This window comes from Oncorhynchus gorbuscha, linkage group LG02, assembly GCF_021184085.1.
Source record: "Oncorhynchus gorbuscha isolate QuinsamMale2020 ecotype Even-year linkage group LG02, OgorEven_v1.0, whole genome shotgun sequence".
In the NCBI taxonomy this organism is placed as follows: Eukaryota; Metazoa; Chordata; class Actinopteri; order Salmoniformes; family Salmonidae; genus Oncorhynchus; species Oncorhynchus gorbuscha.
Window position 1 is genome coordinate 59,983,344 of NC_060174.1, and position 18,905 is coordinate 60,002,248.

General features: G+C 45.0%; 1 protein-coding gene across 3 annotated transcripts in view; it reads right to left on the bottom strand.

The window, feature by feature from the left end:
* Window positions 1–18,905, bottom strand: part of LOC124005577 (collagen alpha-1(XXIII) chain-like) — a 176,954-nt gene that overhangs the window by 90,156 nt on the left and 67,893 nt on the right. The window lies entirely within an intron of this gene.

The following is an 18,905-nucleotide window of genomic DNA, read 5'->3' on the forward strand; positions in this document are numbered from 1 at the left end:
GAAAATAGCAGTGCAGTGACACTCCCCATCCAACCAGATCCTCTCAGATCTTGAGAGTATCTGCAGAGAAGAATGGGAGAAACTCCCCAAATACAGGTGTGCTAAGCTTGAAGCATCATACCCAAGAAGACTCAAAGGTGCTTCGACAACTGAGTAATGGGCCTGAATACTTATGTAAATGTGATATTTCTTTGTTTGTTTTTTTTTGCTTTGTCATTATGGGTTATTGTGTGTAGATTTATGAGGGGGGAAAACAATTTAATCAATTTTAGAAGAAGGCTGTAACATAACAAAATGTGGATAAAGTTAAAGGGGTCTGAATCCTATCTAAATGCACTGTAAGTAATTCAATAAAATGTAATGAAACATATGAGATGTAGTTTACAATATTACAGTTGAGCAGCATTAAGTAGTCTCACAAAGTAAGGCATATGTTTGTTGTAGTATCTGTCAGTCCGAGCAAGGTTCAGTTTGTGACTACACACAATGCCATCAGAGGGTTCAGTTTGTGACTGAACCGGGTAGATCTGCCACTGACATCTTTTCTCCTCTGAGGCAGCCGTTTGTTGTTATCCTGGGATTATGTGAGCTTCTGGGCAAAGGATCTGCAGACGTGGGCATGGAGGGCCTCCAAGGACTGCAAGCCCAGGTCATTGCATGCAGAGTCATAGGAGGTGTAGGTGAGGCCCATGATGATTTTGGTTGCACATTGTTGGATCTTCTCAAGTTGTTTGTGTTGGTGGGCTGTGAGACCTGAGTGCCATACTAGAGCGGCATACTCGAGCACTGGACGGATAAAGCAGGTGTAGTCTGTCAGAAGGTCTTACAGGGGAAGTTTTAAGTGGCAAAAATAGTTCATCGTAAAGAGCCTTCGGTTCCCCTGTGGTGGTAATGTCGGAGATGTTTGTGTCCCATTTTATGTTGGCTTGAAATGTCACACAGAGTGCTTTGGCACTGGACAGCACCTCAAATGTGTGGCTGGAGACAGATAATGTCAGAGGTGGGTCAGGATTGTGGCTGAAACAGGTGCATGTGACTTTGCACTTTGCTGGGTTGAGCTTAATCGTGTTTTGTTCTGACTAGTCGGCTAGTTGGTTGAGGTCCTGCTGTATGGTGGAAGTGTCGCATATATGTCTTGATTCAATTAGGTTCATGTCATCCACCAAGGCCCAGGAGTTGGATAGGGTTCCTTCTGATTCAACATTGACGTGAGCCACGAATACAATTGGACCAAGCCGTGTGCCCTGGGGGAGGCCACAGGAGAGTTCTTGGGCATGGGATAGAGTCTCATGGTATCTTGTCACCTGGGTATGGCCGGAATGAAAGTTGCAAATCCATGGCGTGATCTCTGGTTGAACAGATAACAGTTTTACTGCAATGGTGTCATCCACAAGATCAAAGGCCTTGCTGTAGTCTGTCAGGATCCATGTGTTGGAGGTGCATCTGGTATCTGCTGTTCTGTCCGGTCTGGTCTGCCATGCTTTAAAGGCAGTTGTAACATTCTCCATCACTTAATGGGTTTCAGAACTTGGCTAAACCTCTGGTCATCTAGGTTTTAAAACCTGCACAGTACTATAAGGCGAATTACCCCCACACCCTCCTCAACCGCCCCTCAAAATGTGTTTTGGATTATTTACCAGGGGAAAGATATTCCTAAATAGATTTCCTTTCATATTTGATCTGTGGCTTTTTAATCAGTAACATTTCCCTGCTAGCTTCACAGGCAAATATTCCTTTTGAGTGCCAATGTAAGTCCATTCTGTACTTTTCACACAAATGAAAAAGGACTTTGATTTTTCACCCTTCATCAACAACCTGAAGGTTTAAGGTTTAAAACTGTTCTACCCACCGACAAGAGTGGTCTACATTCACTCAGCTCCTTAGCTCCATGAATGGAAGAGTGATGGCTGGAGTGTATTCTCTGGCATGATCAGACATAAAGGTTAAAAAATGAATCACAAGCATGAGGCAGGAATACAGCAGGGGTCTTCTACCTGGCAAGCACAGACACCAAAAGAGACTACAATTCAGATTTTAAGATAATGATCACTTTACATTACTATGTTTTTCAAGACATACTTTATGAGGTCTGCAAAGAGTGAATTTATTTTTGTTACAGTTAAGATAAGGACATAAAGGTAATAATAGGATTATAGTATATGTACAGTCTGTTAGATTGGGGGGTATGTGATGCCTAACACATTAGAAGGACCAAAAGACCTATGGTATTATTAGCAGACTACATCTGGATGGTGTACAGATGAGAGACAACAGTATCCAGAACCAAAAACTATTCCCACATAGTGAGAGATGACGGTCTCCATCATTCACCACTGCATATTACATTTGACATCAAACCAAAGATGAAGATTTGTGTGTCTGTTGAATAAAACCAGTCAGCAGAATCAAACACTAAACCTTGGCCATAACTGAAGCCATGGGCGATGGCAGTTTTATCCATTCAGCTGATATATTTGTGTTTTTGATTCGAACCCAACTCAAATGCCTAGGCATAATGAAGCTTTAGAGGTATGTTTATTTTTCTTTAAAACATGTTCTGTTGTACTCCCTGAAACATATTTGGGAGAGACTATAAATGTGAGGCATTCTTTTCTCAAAAAGTGGCAACTTTTTCAAGATTGAAGATTCAGAAGTCACACATCACGGCGCGTATACATGCTGTATTGCCATGAGGCTGAGAGAAAAATGTGCCATTTCATAGCTAAGCTCATGCTATTATGCACATTTTGCAATGATGCTGAGTGAATTTTACATCTTTTTGCCATGAGAGGAAATGTTGCAGTTTTACAGCTAATTTATTGTAATTCGAAACACCTTTGTCGTGGCTTATGACATGTTCAGATTCTATCTGGGGAGGGGGAAGGGGGCCCCCAGAGCCAGTTGCCTGTCCCCCACTCTGTGCACCAGATGGGCTCTGTAAAGAAACCTGGAATGCATCTTGACCTCATTCATGTGGACCAGTACAGCAAATGTTTCTTTCAAAATTAAGGAGAAGCGAGGGAGAGAGAGTGAGAGAGAGCTAGTTACAGTTGAAGTAGGAAGTTTACAAACACTTAGACTGGAGTAATTACACATTTTTCAACCACGCCACAAATTTCTCATTAAAACTTCTTGAGTGTAGGGGGCAGGATTTTCGTTTTTGGCAAAAAACGTACCCATTTGAAACTGCCTATTTCTCATGCCCAGAAACTAGAATATGCATATAATTGTCAGATTATGAAAGAAAACACTCTAAAGTTTCCAAAACTGTCAAAATGCTGTTTGTGAGTACAACAGAACTGATATTGCAGGCAAAACCCTGAGGAAAATCAAACCAGGAAGTGGCTTCTATTTTGAAAGCTCTATGTTCCATAGCCTGCCGTTGCTCCATTTAAAGGGATATTAACCAGATTCCAGAACCAGATTCCAGAACCAGTTTTCCGATCGCTTCCTCAAGGTGTCAACAGTCTTTAGACATAGTTTCAGGCTTTTATTTTGAAAAATGAGGGAGAAATATAACTTTGCGTCAGTGGATAGCTGGGTGTTCGCATGAGTTTTGCTTGCGCAACAGAGTGGGGCAGCCAATGTCTCTCCCTCTCCTATTGAAAAAGCGACAGTCCCGGTTGATATATTATCGATTAGATATTTTTAAAACAACCTGAGAATTGATTATAAAAAAACGTTTGACATGTTTCTGTGGACATTACGGATACTATTTGCAATTTTCGTCTGCGATGTCGTGACTGCTCGAGCCTGTGGATTACTTAACATAACGCGCCATACAAATGGAGGTATTTTGGAAATAAAAATAATCTTTATGGAACAAGAGGAACATTTATTGTGTAACCATTTATTATTTATACATTTATTGTGTGAGTGAAAACATTGGAAGATCATCAAAGGTAAGCGATTTAATCTATTGCTTTTCTGACTTTCGTGACCAATCTACTTGGCTGCTAGGTGTTTGTAATATTTTGTCTACTGAGAGAGATGTTCTTACATAAAAGCTTGTTATGCTTTCGCCGAAAAGCTTTATTGAAATCTGACACGCCAGGTGGATTAACAACAAGCTAAGCTGTGTTTTTCTATATTGCACTTGTGATATCATGAAAATTAAATATGTTTAGTAATTTAATTTGAATTTGGCACGCTGCACTTCAGCGGGTATTGATGAAAATGGGTGCATCAAGAATTAACAAACTATAGTTTTGACAAGTCGGTTAAGACATTACTTTGTGCATGACACAAGTCATTTTTCCAACAATTGTTTACAGACAGATTATTTCACTTATAATTCACTGTATCACAATTCTAGTGGGTCAGAAGTTTACATGCACTAAGTTGACTGTGACTTTAAACAGCTAGGAAAATTCCAGAAAATTATGTCATGGCTTTAGAAGCTTCTGATAGAATAATTTACATAATTTGAGTCATTTGGAGGTGTACTTGTGGATGTATTTCAAGGCCTACCTTCAAACTCAGTGTGCCTTTGCTTGACATCATGGGAAAATCCAAAGAAATCAGCCAAGACCTCAGAAAACAAATTGTAGATCTCCATAAGTCTAGTTCATCATTGGGAGCAATTTACAAATGCCTGAGGGTACCATGTTGATCTGTACAAAAAATAGTGAGCAAGTATAAACACCATGTGACCACGCAGCTGTCATACCGCTCAGGAAGGAGACGCGTTCTGTCTCCTAGAGATGAACGTACTTTGGTGCGAAAAGTGCAAATCAATCCCAGAACAACAGCAAAGGACCTTGTGAAGATGCTGGAGGAAACGGGTACAAAAGTATCTATATCCACAGTAAAACGAGTCCTATATCGACATAACCTGAAAGGCCGCTCAGCAAGGAAGAAACCACTACTCCAAAACTGCCAGAAAAAAGCCAGACTACGGTTTGCAACTGCACATGGGGACAAAGTTCGTACTTTTTGGAGAAATGTCCTCTGGTCTGATGAAACACAAATAGAACTGTTTGGCCAAAATGACCATTGTTATGTTTGGAGGAAGCCGAAGAACACCATCCCAACCGTCAAGCACGAGGGTGGCAGCATCATGTTGTGGGGGTGCTTTGCTGCAGGAGGGCCTCGTGCACTTCACAAAATATATGGAATCATGAGGGAGAAAAATGATGTGGATATATTGAAGCAACATGTCAAGACATCAGTCAGGAAGTTAAAGCTTGGTTGCAAAATGGGTCTTCCAAATGGAAAATGACCCCAAGCATTCTTACAAAGTTGTGGCAAAATGGCTTAAGGACATCAAAGTCAAGGTATTGGAGTGGCCATCACAAAGCCCTGACCTCAATCCCATATAAAATTTGTGGGTAGAACTGAAAAAGTGTGTGCGAGCAAGGAGGCCTACAAACCAGCTCTGTCAGGAGGAATGGGTCAAAATTCAAAATTCACCCAACTTATTGTGGGAAGCTTGTGGAAGGCTACCCGAAAGGCTTGACCCAAGTTAAACAATTTAAAGGCAATGCTACCAAATACTAATTGAGTGTATGTAAACTTGTGACCCACTGGGAATGTGATGAAAGAAATAAAAGCTGAAATACATAATTCTCTCTACCATTATTCTGACATTTCACATTCTTAAAATAAAGTGGTTATCCTAACTGACCTAAGACAGGGAATTTTTACTTTAAATGTCAGAAATTGTGAAAAACTGAGTTTAAATGTATTTAGCTAAGGTGTGTGTGTCATGTTTTGTCATTGATTAGCATGTCTTGTCCCTGTGCTTCCCCTTCTATTCGTTTCCCTCTGCTGGTCTTAGGTTCTTTCCCTCTTTCTATCCCTCTCTCTCCCCCTCCCTCTCTCACTCTCTCGCTCTCTCTTCTCTCTATCGTTCCGTTCCTGCTCCCAGCTGTTCCTATTCCCCTAATCAATCATTTAGTCTTCCCACACCTGTTCCCGATCCTTTTCCCTGATTAGAGTCCCTATTTCTCTCCTTGTTTTCCGTTCCTGCCCTGTCGGATCCTTGTCTATTGTTCACCGTGCTGTGTCTATGTATTGCCCTGTCGTGTCGTGTTTCCCTCAGATGCTGCGTGGTGAGCAGGTGTCTGAGTCTGCTACGTTCAAGTGCCTTCCCGAGGCAACCTGCAGTTCTTGATCAAGTCTCCAGTCTGTTCTCGTCATTACGAGTAGTATTATGCCTTTTGTTTGTTAAGTAACTTTACTGGATTAAAAACTCTGTTTTCGCCAAGTCGCTTTTGGGTCCTCATTCACCTGCATAACAGAAGGATCCGACCAAGGAATGGACCCAGCGACTACAGATGCTCGTAACACTGCCGTCGAGATCCAAGGAGCCATGCTCGGCAGACACGAGCAGGAATTGTCTGCTGCTCGCCATGCCGTGGAGAACCTGGCCGCTCAGGTTTCCGACCTCTCTGGACAGTTCCAGAGTCTTCGTCTCGTGCCACCTGTTACTTCCTGGCCTGCCGAGCCTCCGGAACCTAGGGTTAATAACCCACCTTGCTACTCCGGGCAGCCCACGGAGTGCCGCTCCTTTCTCACCCAGTGTGATATTGTGTTCTCTCTCCAACCCAACACATACTCTAGCGAGAGAGCTCGGGTTGCTTACGTCATTTCACTCCTTACTGGCCGGGCTCGAGAGTGGGGCACAGCTATCTGGGAGGCAAGGGCTGATTGTTCTAACAATTACCAGAACTTTAAAGAGGAGATGATTCGGGTTTTTGACCGTTCAGTTTTTGGTAGGGAGGCTTCTAGGGCCCTGGCTTCCCTATGCCAAGGTGATCGATCCATAACGGATTACTCTATAGAGTTTCGCACTCTTGCTGCCTCTAGTGACTGGAACGAGCCGGCGCTGCTCGCTCGTTTTCTGGAGGACTCCACGCAGTGGTCAAAGATGAGATTCTCTCTCGGGAGGTTCCTTCCAGTGTGGACTCTTTGATTGCTCTCGCCATCCGCATAGAACGACGGGTAGATCTTCGTCACCAAGCTCGTGGAAGAGAGCTCGCGTCAACGGTGTTTCCCTGCTCCGCATCGCAACCATCTCCCTCCTCTGGCTCAGAGACTGAGCCCATGCAGCTGGGAGGTATTCGCATCTCGACCAAGGAGAGGGAACGGAGGATCACCAACCGCCTGTGCCTCTATTGCGGATTTGATGGACATTTTGTCAATTCATGTCCAGTAAAGGCCAGAGCTCATCAGTAAGCGGAGGGCTACTGGTGAGCGCTACTACTCAGGTCTCTTCATCTAGATCCTGTACTACTATGTCGGTCCATCTACGCTGGACCGGTTCGGGTGCTACATGCAGTGCCTTGATTGACTCTGGGGCTGAGGGTTGTTTCATGGACGAAGCATGGGCTCGGAAACATGACATTCCTTTCAGACAGTTAGACAAGCCTACGCCCATGTTTGCCTTAGATGGTAGTCATCTTCCCAGTATCAGATTTGAGACACTACCTTTAACTCTCACAGTATCTGGTAACCACAGTGAGACTATTTCTTTTTGATTTTTCGTTCACCTTTTACACCTGTTGTTTTGGGTCATCCCTGTCTAGTATGTCATAATCCTTCTATTAATTGGTCTAGTAATTCTATCCTATCCTGGAACGTTTCTTGTCATGTGAAGTGTTTAATGTCTGCCATCCCTCCCATTTCTTCTGTCCCCACTTCTCAGGAGGAACCTGGCGATTTGACAGGAGTGCCGGAGGAATATCATGATCTGCGCACGGTCTTCAGTCGGTCCCGAGCCAACTCCCTTCCTCCTCACCGGTCGTATGATTGTAGTATTGATCTCCTTCCGGGGACCACTCCTCCTCGGGGTAGACTATACTCTCTGTCGGCTCCCGAACGTAAGGCTCTCGAGGATTATTTATCTGTGTCTCTTGACGCCGGTACCATAGTGCCTTCTTCCTCTCCGGCCGGGCGGGGTTCTTTTTGTTAAGAAGAAGGACGGTACTCTGCGCCCCTGCGTGGATTATCGAGGCTGAATGACATAACGGTTAAGAATCGTTATCCGCTTCCCCTTATGTCATCAGCCTTCGAGATTCTGCAGGGAGCCAGGTGCTTTACTAAGTTGGACCTTCGTAACGCTTACCATCTCGTGCGCATCAGAGAGGGGGACGAGTGGAAAACGGCGTTTAACACTCCGTTAGGGCATTTTGAGTACCGGGTTCTGCCGTTTGGTCTCGCCAATGCGCCAGCTGTTTTTCAGGCATTAGTTAATGATGTTCTGAGAGACATGCTGAACATCTTTGTTTTTGTCTATCTTGACGATATCCTGATTTTTTCACCGTCACTCGAGATTCATGTTCAGCACGTTCGACGTGTTCTACAGCGCCTTTTAGAGAATTGTCTCTACGTAAAGGCTGAGAAGTGCTCTTTTCATGTCTCCTCCGTTACTTTTCTCGGTTCCGTTATTTCCGCTGAAGGCATTCAGATGGATTCCGCTAAGGTCCAAGCTGTCAGTGATTGGCCCGTTCAAGGTCACGTGTCGAGTTGCAGCGCTTTTAGGTTTCGCTAATTTCTATCGGCGTTTCATTCGTAATTTCGGTCAAGTTGCTGCCCCTCTCACAGCTCTTACTTCTGTCAAGACGTGTTTTAAGTGGTCCGGTTCCGCCCAGGGAGCTTTTGATCTTCTAAAAGAACGTTTTACGTCCGCTCCTATCCTCGTTACTCCTGACGTCACTAGACAATTCATTGTCGAGGTTGACGCTTCAGAGGTAGGCGTGGGAGCCATTCTATCCCAGCGCTTCCAGTCTGACGATAAGGTTCATCCTTGCGCTTAATTTTCTCATCGCCTGTCGCCATCTGAGCGCAACTATGATGTGGGTAACCGTGAACTGCTCGCCATCCGCTTAGCCCTAGGCGAATGGCGACAGTGGTTGGAGGGGGCGACCGTTCCTTTTGTCGTTTGGACAGACCATAAGAACCTTGAGTACATCCGTTCTGCCAAACGACTTAATGCCCGTCAAGCTCGTTGGGCGTTGTTTTTCGCTCGTTTCGAGTTTGTGATTTCTTACCGTCCGGGTAGCAAAAACACCAAGCCTGATGCCTTATCCCGTCTGTTTAGTTCTTCTGTGGCTTCTACTGATCCCGAGGGATTCTTCCTTATGGGCGTGTTGTCGGGTTGACAGTCTGGGGAATTGAAAGACAGGTTAAGCAAGCACTCACGCACACTGCGTCGCCGCGCGCTTGTCCTAGTAACCTCCTTTTCGTTCCTGTTTCCACTCGTCTGGCTGTTCTTCAGTGGGCTCACTCTGCCAAGTTAGCTGGTCATCCCGGTGTTCGAGGCACTCTTGCGTCTATTCGCCAGCGCTTTTGGTGGCCGACTCAGGAGCGTGACACGCGCCGTTTCGTGGCTGCTTGTTCGGACTGCGCGCAGACTAAGTCGGGTAACTCTCCTCCTGCCGGTCGTCTCAGACCGCTCCCCATTCCTTCTCGACCATGGTCTCACATCGCCCTAGACTTCATTACCGGTCTGCCTTTGTCTGCGGGGAAGACTGTGATTCTTACGGTTGTCGATAGGTTCTCTAAGGCGGCACATTTCATTCCCCTCGCTAAACTTCCTTCCGCTAAGGAGACGGCACAAATCATTATCGAGAATGTGTTCAGAATTCATGGCCTCCCGTTAGGACGCCGTTTCAGACAGAGGCCCGCAATTCACGTCACAGTTTTGGAGGGAGTTCTGTCGTTTGATTGGTGCGTCCGTCAGTCTCTCTTCCGGGTTTCATCCCCAGTCTAACGGTCAAGCAGAGAGGGCCAATCAGACGATTGGTCGCATACTACGCAGCCTTTCTTTCAGAAACCCTGCGTCTTGGGCAGAACAGCTCCCTGGGCAGAATACGCTCACAACTCGCTTCCTTCGTCTGCTACCGGGTTATCTCCGTTTCAGAGTAGTCTGGGTTACCAGCCTCCTCTGTTCTCATCCCAGCTTGCCGAATCCAGCGTTCCCTCCGCTCAAGCGTTTGTCCAACGTTGTGAGCGCACCTGGAGGAGGGTGAGGTCTGCACTTTGCCGTTACAGGGCACAGACTGTGAGAGCCGCCAATAAACGCAGGATTAAGAGTCCAAGGTATTGTTGCGGCCAGAGAGTGTGGCTTTCCACTCGCAACCTTCCTCTTACGACAGCTTCTCGTAAGTTGACTCCGCGGTTCATTGGTCCGTTCCGTGTCTCCCAGGTCGTCAATCCTGTCGCTGTGCGACTGCTTCTTCCGCGACATCTTCGTCGCGTCCATCCTGTCTTCCATGTCTCCTGTGTCAAGCCCTTTCTTCGCACCCCCGTTCGTCTTCCCTCCCCCTCCCGTCCTTGTCGAGAGCGCACCTATTTACAAGGTACGTAAGATCATGGACATGCGTTCTCGGGGACGGGGTCACCAATACTTAGTGGATTGGGAGGGTTACGGTCCTGAGGAGAGGAGTTGGGTTCCGTCTCGGGACGTGCTGGACCGTTCACTTATTGATGATTTCCTCCGTTGCCGCCAGGGTTCCTCCTCGAGTGCGCCAGGAGGCGCTCGGTGAGTGGGGGGGTACTGTCATGTTTTGTCATTGATTATCATGTCTTGTCCCTGTGCTTCCCCTTCTATTCGTTTCCCTCTGCTGGTCTTAGGTTCTTTCCCTCTTTCTATCCCTCTCTCTCCCCCTCCCTCTCTCACTCTCTCGCTCTCTCTTCTCTCTATCGTTCCGTTCCTGCTCCCAGCTGTTCCTATTCCCCTAATCAATCATTTAGTCTTCCCACACCTGTTCCCGATCCTTTTCCCTGATTAGAGTCCCTATTTCTCTCCTTGTTTTCCGTTCCTGCCCTGTCGGATCCTTGTCTATTGTTCACCGTGCTGTGTCTATGTATTGCCCTGTCGTGTCGTGTTTCCCTCAGATGCTGCGTGGTGAGCAGGTGTCTGAGTCTGCTACGTTCAAGTGCCTTCCCGAGGCAACCTGCAGTTCTTGATCAAGTCTCCAGTCTGTTCTCGTCATTACGAGTAGTATTATGCCTTTTGTTTGTTAAGTAACTTTACTGGATTAAAAACTCTGTTTTCGCCAAGTCGCTTTTGGGTCCTCATTCACCTGCATAACAGTGTGTAAACTTCCGACTTCAACTGTATATTTTGTATTTTCTTCACTTTCCGTTATTTAGCTAGGGAATGCAGCTAGCTACGACTCGCCTACTCAAACACCCGGCTCAAGCAGAGAAGGATGCTATGTTTACCTAGCTGGCTATGGTTATCCAACACTGGAACTCCTCATAGTCAAGGCAAGCTTTTGGTTTTATACATTTACTACCACCGGGCCCGTCGGTATAACTGCTAAACTGATAACTGTACACTGTAATGCATGATTGTAGTGGGTTTACTAACATGTTAGTTCTAGTAGCTACAGTATGTTGACTTGACATTAGCTAATATGGTGACAACGATGTAGGCTGTGTGTAGCGTTTAGTGGTTATGATATTAAGGTTTAGCTTGGAAATATTTTTTCACCTTGGCACAGACAGCCGATGTGTTGTGCACTAACGTCTACAAGCGAAGGGAAAATATAAGAGGAGTAGAGCACGTAGATATGAGAAATTGAATTATCCAATGATCTAAGGGATCATGCTGTTTGTATGTAGCTGCAATGAAAGTGAAATGTGTTTGCGTGTGATCAGGGGTGTATTCATTACAGTGATTCTGTTGAAAAACATTTCTTAAACGGCCCTGCTCATAAAAACATTATCGCTCTCCCACATCTTAAACGGACCGCCTCTGCCCTCCACTCACGGACAGGCACCTGTGTGTACAAGAAGTGTTGATGTCTGAACACGTACTTAATATTTTGCATATGTTTTAATGCATTATACGTAGACAACAGGAACATGGTTGCACTGAAATAGACTTCCACAGAAGACTGTGAAAGCTATGACTGTGTCAGTGTGCCTGCGTATGTGTGCGTGACTTGCATTTGCCCATATTCATTCCTGATCTGTTTTCTTTCACAGTGTATATACTGAATGAGCTAGAATAAACATTCAAATAGTGATCTAAGATAAAATATTTGTGAACAGGATATAGTTTGCTGATGCCCCTAAATTCCATTATGCTAGAACAAAATGGATTCTCAGAGGCCTCTCAGATTCAGGCCGTTTTCAGGGTGCCGGTAAAGGCTATTGCCTTAACCTTCTCAAGACCATTTACTTCAACAGTGTTTAGCTGATTCAGAAGCTAGCTCAATACCTAAATGTACATCAATGTCCATTCTTATCAGTGGTCTTGTTATAACATTCAGAAGTGAGGTTAAACCCACAGTGGTCTCAGTGGTACTCCCTCAGACTAGTGACGAATGTCCTGAACTCAAGGTGAGATTACTCTGGCAGTGTGATATACAGTTCACATGAATGACTGCTATGGGTCTGATACTGAGAGCAAATATCGGTGTCAGCTCCTAAAGTAGAGGGGCTGACCAGAGGAGGTCTTTCCCACCCTGGTTTGAGTTTGGGAGTTGGGTGAACTTTCATAGAGCATATAGTGGACTTCCTTCATGCTAATTGGTAACAGGCATCATACAAATGTTCTTAATAATAGGTCTATTGCCAACAGGTAAAATGAAAGGAGGTGAAATCACATTTTGAGTTTTGATTGACCAACCCAGTATCACAGAGTATTGTTTAATATACTTCTAACCACAAGCTAGGGGAAAAACTCACTTTAAACAAAAGTACAGTGTAGCAACGAACCACCCTTGCTGTCTCTGCCTGGCCGGTTCCCCTCTTTCCACTGGGATTCTCTGCCTCTAACCCTATTACAGGGGCTGAGTCACTGGCTTACTGGGGCTCTCTCATGCTGTCCCTGGAAGGGGTGCGTCACCTGAGTGGGTTGATTCACTGATGTGAATCATCCTGTCTGGGTTGGCGCCCCCCCTTGGGTTGTGCCATGGCAGAGATCTTTGTGGGCTATACTCAGCCTGGTCTCAGGGTGGTAAATTGGTGGTTGAAGATATCCCTCTAGTGGTGTGGGGGCTGTGCTTTGACAAAGTGGGTGGGGTTATATCCTTCCTGTTTGGCCCTGTCCGGGGGGTGTCCTCGTATGGGGCCACAGTGTCTCCTGACCCCTCCTGTCTCAGCCTCCAGTATTTATGCTGCAGTAGTTTATGTGTCGGCGGCTAGGGTCAGTTTGTTATATGTGGAGTACTTCTCCTGTCCTATTCGGTGTCCTGTGTGAATCTAAGTGTGTGTTCTCTAATTCTCTCCTCTCTTTCTTTCTCTCTCTCGGAGGACCTGAGCCCTAGGACCATGCCCCAGGACTACCTGACATGATGACTCCTTGCTGTCCCCAGTCCACCTGGCCGTGCTGCTGCTCCAGTTTCAACTGTTCTGCCTTATTATTATTCGACCATGCTGGTCATTTATGAACATTTTAACATCTTGGCCATGTTCTGTTATAATCTCCAACCAGCACAGCCAGAAGAGGACTGGCCACCCCACATATGCTCTCTCTAATTCTCTCTTTCTTTCTCTCTCTCGGAGGACCTGAGCCCTAGGACCATGCCCCAGGACTACCTGACATGATGACTCCTTGCTGTCCCCAGTCCACCTGACCGTGCTGCTGCTCCAGTTTCAACTGTTCTGCCTTGTTATTATACGACCATGCTGGTCATTTATGAACATTTGAACATCTTGGCCATGTTCTGTTATAATCTCCACCCGGTACAAGCCAGAAGAGGACTGGCCACCCCACATAGCCTGGTTCCTCTCTAGGTTTATTTCTAGGTTTTGGCCTTTCTAGGGAGTTTTTCCTAGCCACCGTGCTTCTACACCTGCATTGCTTGCTGTTTGGGGTTTTAGACTGGGTTTCTGAACAGCACTTTGAGATATCAGCTGATGTACGAAGGGCTATATAAATACATTTGATTTGATTTGATTTTGATCCTCTTTATCCACTGTTAAACCCAACCGAGGTCAGTGATGACAAGTTCCCTTAGCTTTATGCTTGACCTTGAAAATCATGCTATTAGCAGGCAGTGTTCTGGCTTAAATCAACACACAAAAGTCACAGAATGATCTGTAGCACACAAATGGTTGACTTTTTCGTGTAACGTCTCTCGTCAGAATGAGGATCGGACCAAAGCACAGCGTGGTAAGTGTTCATGATTTTTATTTATCAAAACACTAACAAAATATCAAAGAAAAACACAAACAGTTCTGTAAGGCAAATAAACTATACAGAAAACAACTACCCACAAAACACAGGTGGGTAAAGGCTGCCTAAGTATGATTCCCAATCAGAGACAACGACAGCTGCCTCTGATAGAGAACCACACTTGGCCAAAAACAAAGAAATAGAAAACATAGAAATAAACTAGAATGCCCATCCTAGTCACACCCTGGCCTAACCAAAATAGAGAATAAAAGCCTCTCTATGGCTAGGGTGTGACATTTCACCAGAGGGTTGTTTGATAACAAGCTTAAGAAGCTGGCTGCTAAACTAATTTAGCAATCTAAACTATTTTAGCTGTCAGGGATTAATTGACTGACGATCAGTGACTGCGGTGGGTGGGGAATTGATCTAAGGGCCCTGGGCCACAAGTTCCCATCTCTGCCCAAGACTTGTTGGCCCTGACAGAGACATGGATCACCCTGGAGAACACTGCTACTCCAGCTGCTTTCTCTTCATCTGACTGAGAGCTCTCTCATAGTCCGAGAGCATCTGGTCGTCGCGGTTATTACTGCATTGTCGGAACTAGAAGCACAAGCATTTCGCTACACTCGCATTAACATCTGCTAACCATGTGTATGTGACAAATAAAATTTGATTTGATTTGATTTGGTGGCACGGGGCTTCTCATTTCTCCAAAGTAGGAGATTTTCTATTTTCTCCCTCAATGTGACTCAAAAAGAAGAAACTAGGCATATGTTGCACATCACTACCTCACAGGAGAGGTATTTCAACGTAAACATGTATTTTTTTAATCAAAATGCGTTTTTTGGCAGAATCAAATCAATTTTATTAGTCACATGCACCGAATACAACTGGTGTAGAACTTACAGTGAAATGCTTACATACGAGCCCCTAACCAACATTGCCGTTTCAGAAAATATGGATAAGAATAAGAGATATAAGTAACGAGTGATTAAATGAAAAATGAACAATATATACAGGGGGTGCCGGTACAGAGTCAATGTGCGGGGGCACCAGTTAGCTGAGATACAGTTATTAATGTCTCGTTGGTAGTTTAATCTTCCCAATAACTAATTTGCATTTTATTGTCCAAAGATTGCATGTTTGCCAGAAGAATTGAGGGAAGTGGGGGTTTATTCGATCACCTCCGACTTCTCAGAAGGCAGCCCGCTCTCCGGCCTCTCTTTCTCCGCCTCCTCTTCACGCAGATCACTGGGGTCAGGGACTGTTCCCAAAGGAGCCATATATCCTCCGCCTCTGGCTCGTCAGAGTCGTGAAAATGTTGTGAAACCGTCTCAGGCTCTGCACTCTCTTGGATCGCATCCTACCTGGCAAGCCGCTCCTACCAGGTGACACGGAGATGATCTGTGTCTGCACCATTAACTTTTACTACTGGTGTCCTCCAGGGCTCGGTTCTAGGCCTTCTCCTCTTCTCTTTATACACCTAGTCACTCAGCTCCGTCATGTCCTCACATGGTCTCTCCTATCATTGCAATTCGGATGATACTCGACTACTTTTCACCTTCCCCCATTCTGACACCCAGGTGGCGACACGCATCTCTGCAAGCCTAGCAGATATCTCAGCTTGGATGTCGGCCCACCACCTCAAGCTCGACAAGACGGAGCTGCTCTTCCTCCCGGGGAAGGCCTGCCCAGTCCAAGACCTCTCCATCACAACTCCACAGCGTAACCCTCCCAGAGTGCAAAGAACCTTGGTGCGACCCTGGAGAACACACTGTCATTCTCTGCAAACATTAAACCAGTGACCATGGCCCTTGCCTACGTAGCAGCAATAAGAACTGCCCCTCCTTACCTTCAGGCTATGCTCAAACCTTATACCTCAACCTAACCTCTGGTCTCTTGGCCATCCCACCCCTATGGGAGGGCAGCTCCCGCACAGCCTAGTCAAAGCTTGCCTGTCCTGGCACCCCAATGGTGGAACCACCTTTCCCCTGAAGCTAGGACAGCAGAGTCCTGCCCATTTTACGAAAGCATCTTAAGCCCTACCACTTCAAAGAGTATCTTAAATAATCCCACACCACCCCCTTCTCACACTCCCACCCCCCACATTAAAATAAAAATGCCACTTAACTTTTTCCACTTGACTTTGATGATAGCTACTTTTTTGAGGAAAAATGTACCTACAGTAACCACTTTTCTATCCAATCATTTCATGCGGATGAACTATCTGATGAATGAAAAAAGTTGACTGGGCTGATGGAAACATGGAATGCTGGTACAATTTTATACATGCCGACAAACAATTTGTCCGTTCGACATGTTGGGATTTTTTTGTCTGTAAAATGCATATGGCGGTGGAAACACGGTGGGACCGCCTTTATGAGTAAATATTGATATAATAACCATCATATTGAGGTAAACTTGGAGTCACATGATGATATGTTGTGTGGTCCTCCCACTATGACTCGGGAATCCATGCAGTTAGTTCAGCTGCAGATGAAATCAACTGTAAAGAATCTTTACAGGGTGGTGAATATTGCAAGGTGGTGAGCTTGATGCTCCTTTCCAATAAATATCGAGGGTCTTATTTTGGTGACATGATGATCGATGCTTGGCTGCCGTTTTATAAATACAAATAATATAACTCTTATCCATAATAATCTCATAATCCTGGTAGCCTACCAGCACTGTAACTGCGAGATTTTGGCTAGAGCGCATGTGAAAAAAACAGAATTCTAGAATATCCGCATGAAAATCTGTCGCTAATTGGATTGAAACCTAGCTAGTGACTGAGATATGGGGTTGTCCCACCTAGCTATCTTAAGATGGATGCACTAACTGTAATTTGCTCTGGATAAGAGCATCTGCTAAATGAGTAAAATGTCAAATGCAACATAAGGGCATTTTGTGTTTTTTTTTTCACCCAACCTAAATCCAATAACATGGTGACATATTTTGTTGATTTCACGTTGAATTCACATTAGTTGACAATTCAACCAAATGTAAATCAAAACTAGACTTTGAACTGACATCCGAGCTCAGTGGAAAGGCTTTTGTGGCTTGAATGTAGTGATGCAAGTAACAGAACTCCTTAGAGGTTTTAACAGTTTTTTTTGTATATCCTAGCGAGGTTTAGAGCGCGCAATTTGGTATGCCACTTCCATACCAGGCTGGAGTACCCCCTGTCCAGAAAACATTGTTTCATGTTCACAGCTTTATCAATAGTCCTCTGTTGAATGACACACACGTCTGCGCTTATAGAACTGGCTCATGGGTAAGCCTATTTTAAGGGCACTAGGATGAGCGCTACTTGCTAGAAGGAAAGTGTGTATCTCTTTCTGATACAGAGTGGTTAGCAACCTCTATCCACATGTCCAAGAAATGGAACTGCCTAGGGGTCATATTCAACAGAGGACTTCAGGTCAGTCAGAATTGTTCTGGCAACCTTTTACTATTCATAGAGTATCGTATCTAACTCAAGTAAAAAGGATATGTTTATGTGTAGTGATTACATAAGGCACAAATTGGGATACCTGTATCAGTGGCCAGCGTACTGTGTTTTGAGGCATGCATTTGAACATCCATAACTTTCAACACAAGAGGGAGCCTTCACTCTGTTCACGCCAAGGCAACAGACACTGGCCAGCTACTCTGTACTGCATGTCACTCACAGAGACTGTTGTTCTAAATGTGGACATTTGCATGTAATAAAATAAGCTGAAATGAAAATATATGTAATAAAAAAAACGGTGGACATTTGAGTGTTTCCGTGCTCAAACTACATACACTGGACTCCATAAACTGCGTATTTAAAGAGGACTTCTCATGTAGTTTTCAGCTTTTCACTCTCCTGGCTGACCTCTGATCTCCACACTTGAAAAAGACCAGAATCCACCCGGCACCCAGTCATGCACTGTATAGAGACTGAAACTCAAGCTTTTCAGCTGCCTGACAAGTAAATTACATTTGCCCTGGGGAAACCCCATGAAGGAGTTATCAGCCATACTATCACCACATGGGTTCTGTCTCCACCCAGAGTGAACACCCAACACGGGTCCTGTCTTCACCGAGAGGGAACACCCAACACAGGTCCTGTCTTCACCGAGAGGGAACACCCAACACAGGTCCTGTCTTCACCTAGAGTGAACACCCAACACGGGGCTGTCCTTACTGATAGTCAGATATACCCCCTCATCCTATTAAACACAGGCAGACAGGTAACCATTTGTTTAGCCTACAGGTCACATTGTACCACTGAGGTAGCAACATTGATGTACATTTGACCTACAGAAAGGAGACTGCAATTAGACTTCCAGAAAATAGGATGATTGTCCATGGAAAGTAGCATTACTTATCAAACAACTGTAGCAGTTCTGGATGTATTTTCCGAATGAAGTGCAGAACACTTTGAAAGCAATACATACAGTTACATCAGGTTATCATTCAGATGCTCAGGGCACTCTAGGAAGCCACCTGCTTTTCAATAAAACTAATTGTAGCATTTCATCTGGTCTTATTTACCTAACAATTTGGAGCGCAAAGCCATTTAGCCTTTCTCGTGTTTGCGGAGCCCTTTGAAGTCTGTTAATGAATGAAAACGGTTGAGGAATATGAGTTGTTCACCCAAAGGGGAACAAATGAGAGAGAGAGAAACGTAGGGAAATTACTTCCACACCTTGTTTAAACTTGTTGGGTGGCGTCAGGCTACTCTGGAGGGCAGACCCTCACTGATCTGGAGCACAAATGTGGAAACATGAATCCCACAGGTATATCCTTACAGACAATGGCATAATTATGTCGACACTAATGCTTGTATAATGCTATCCTA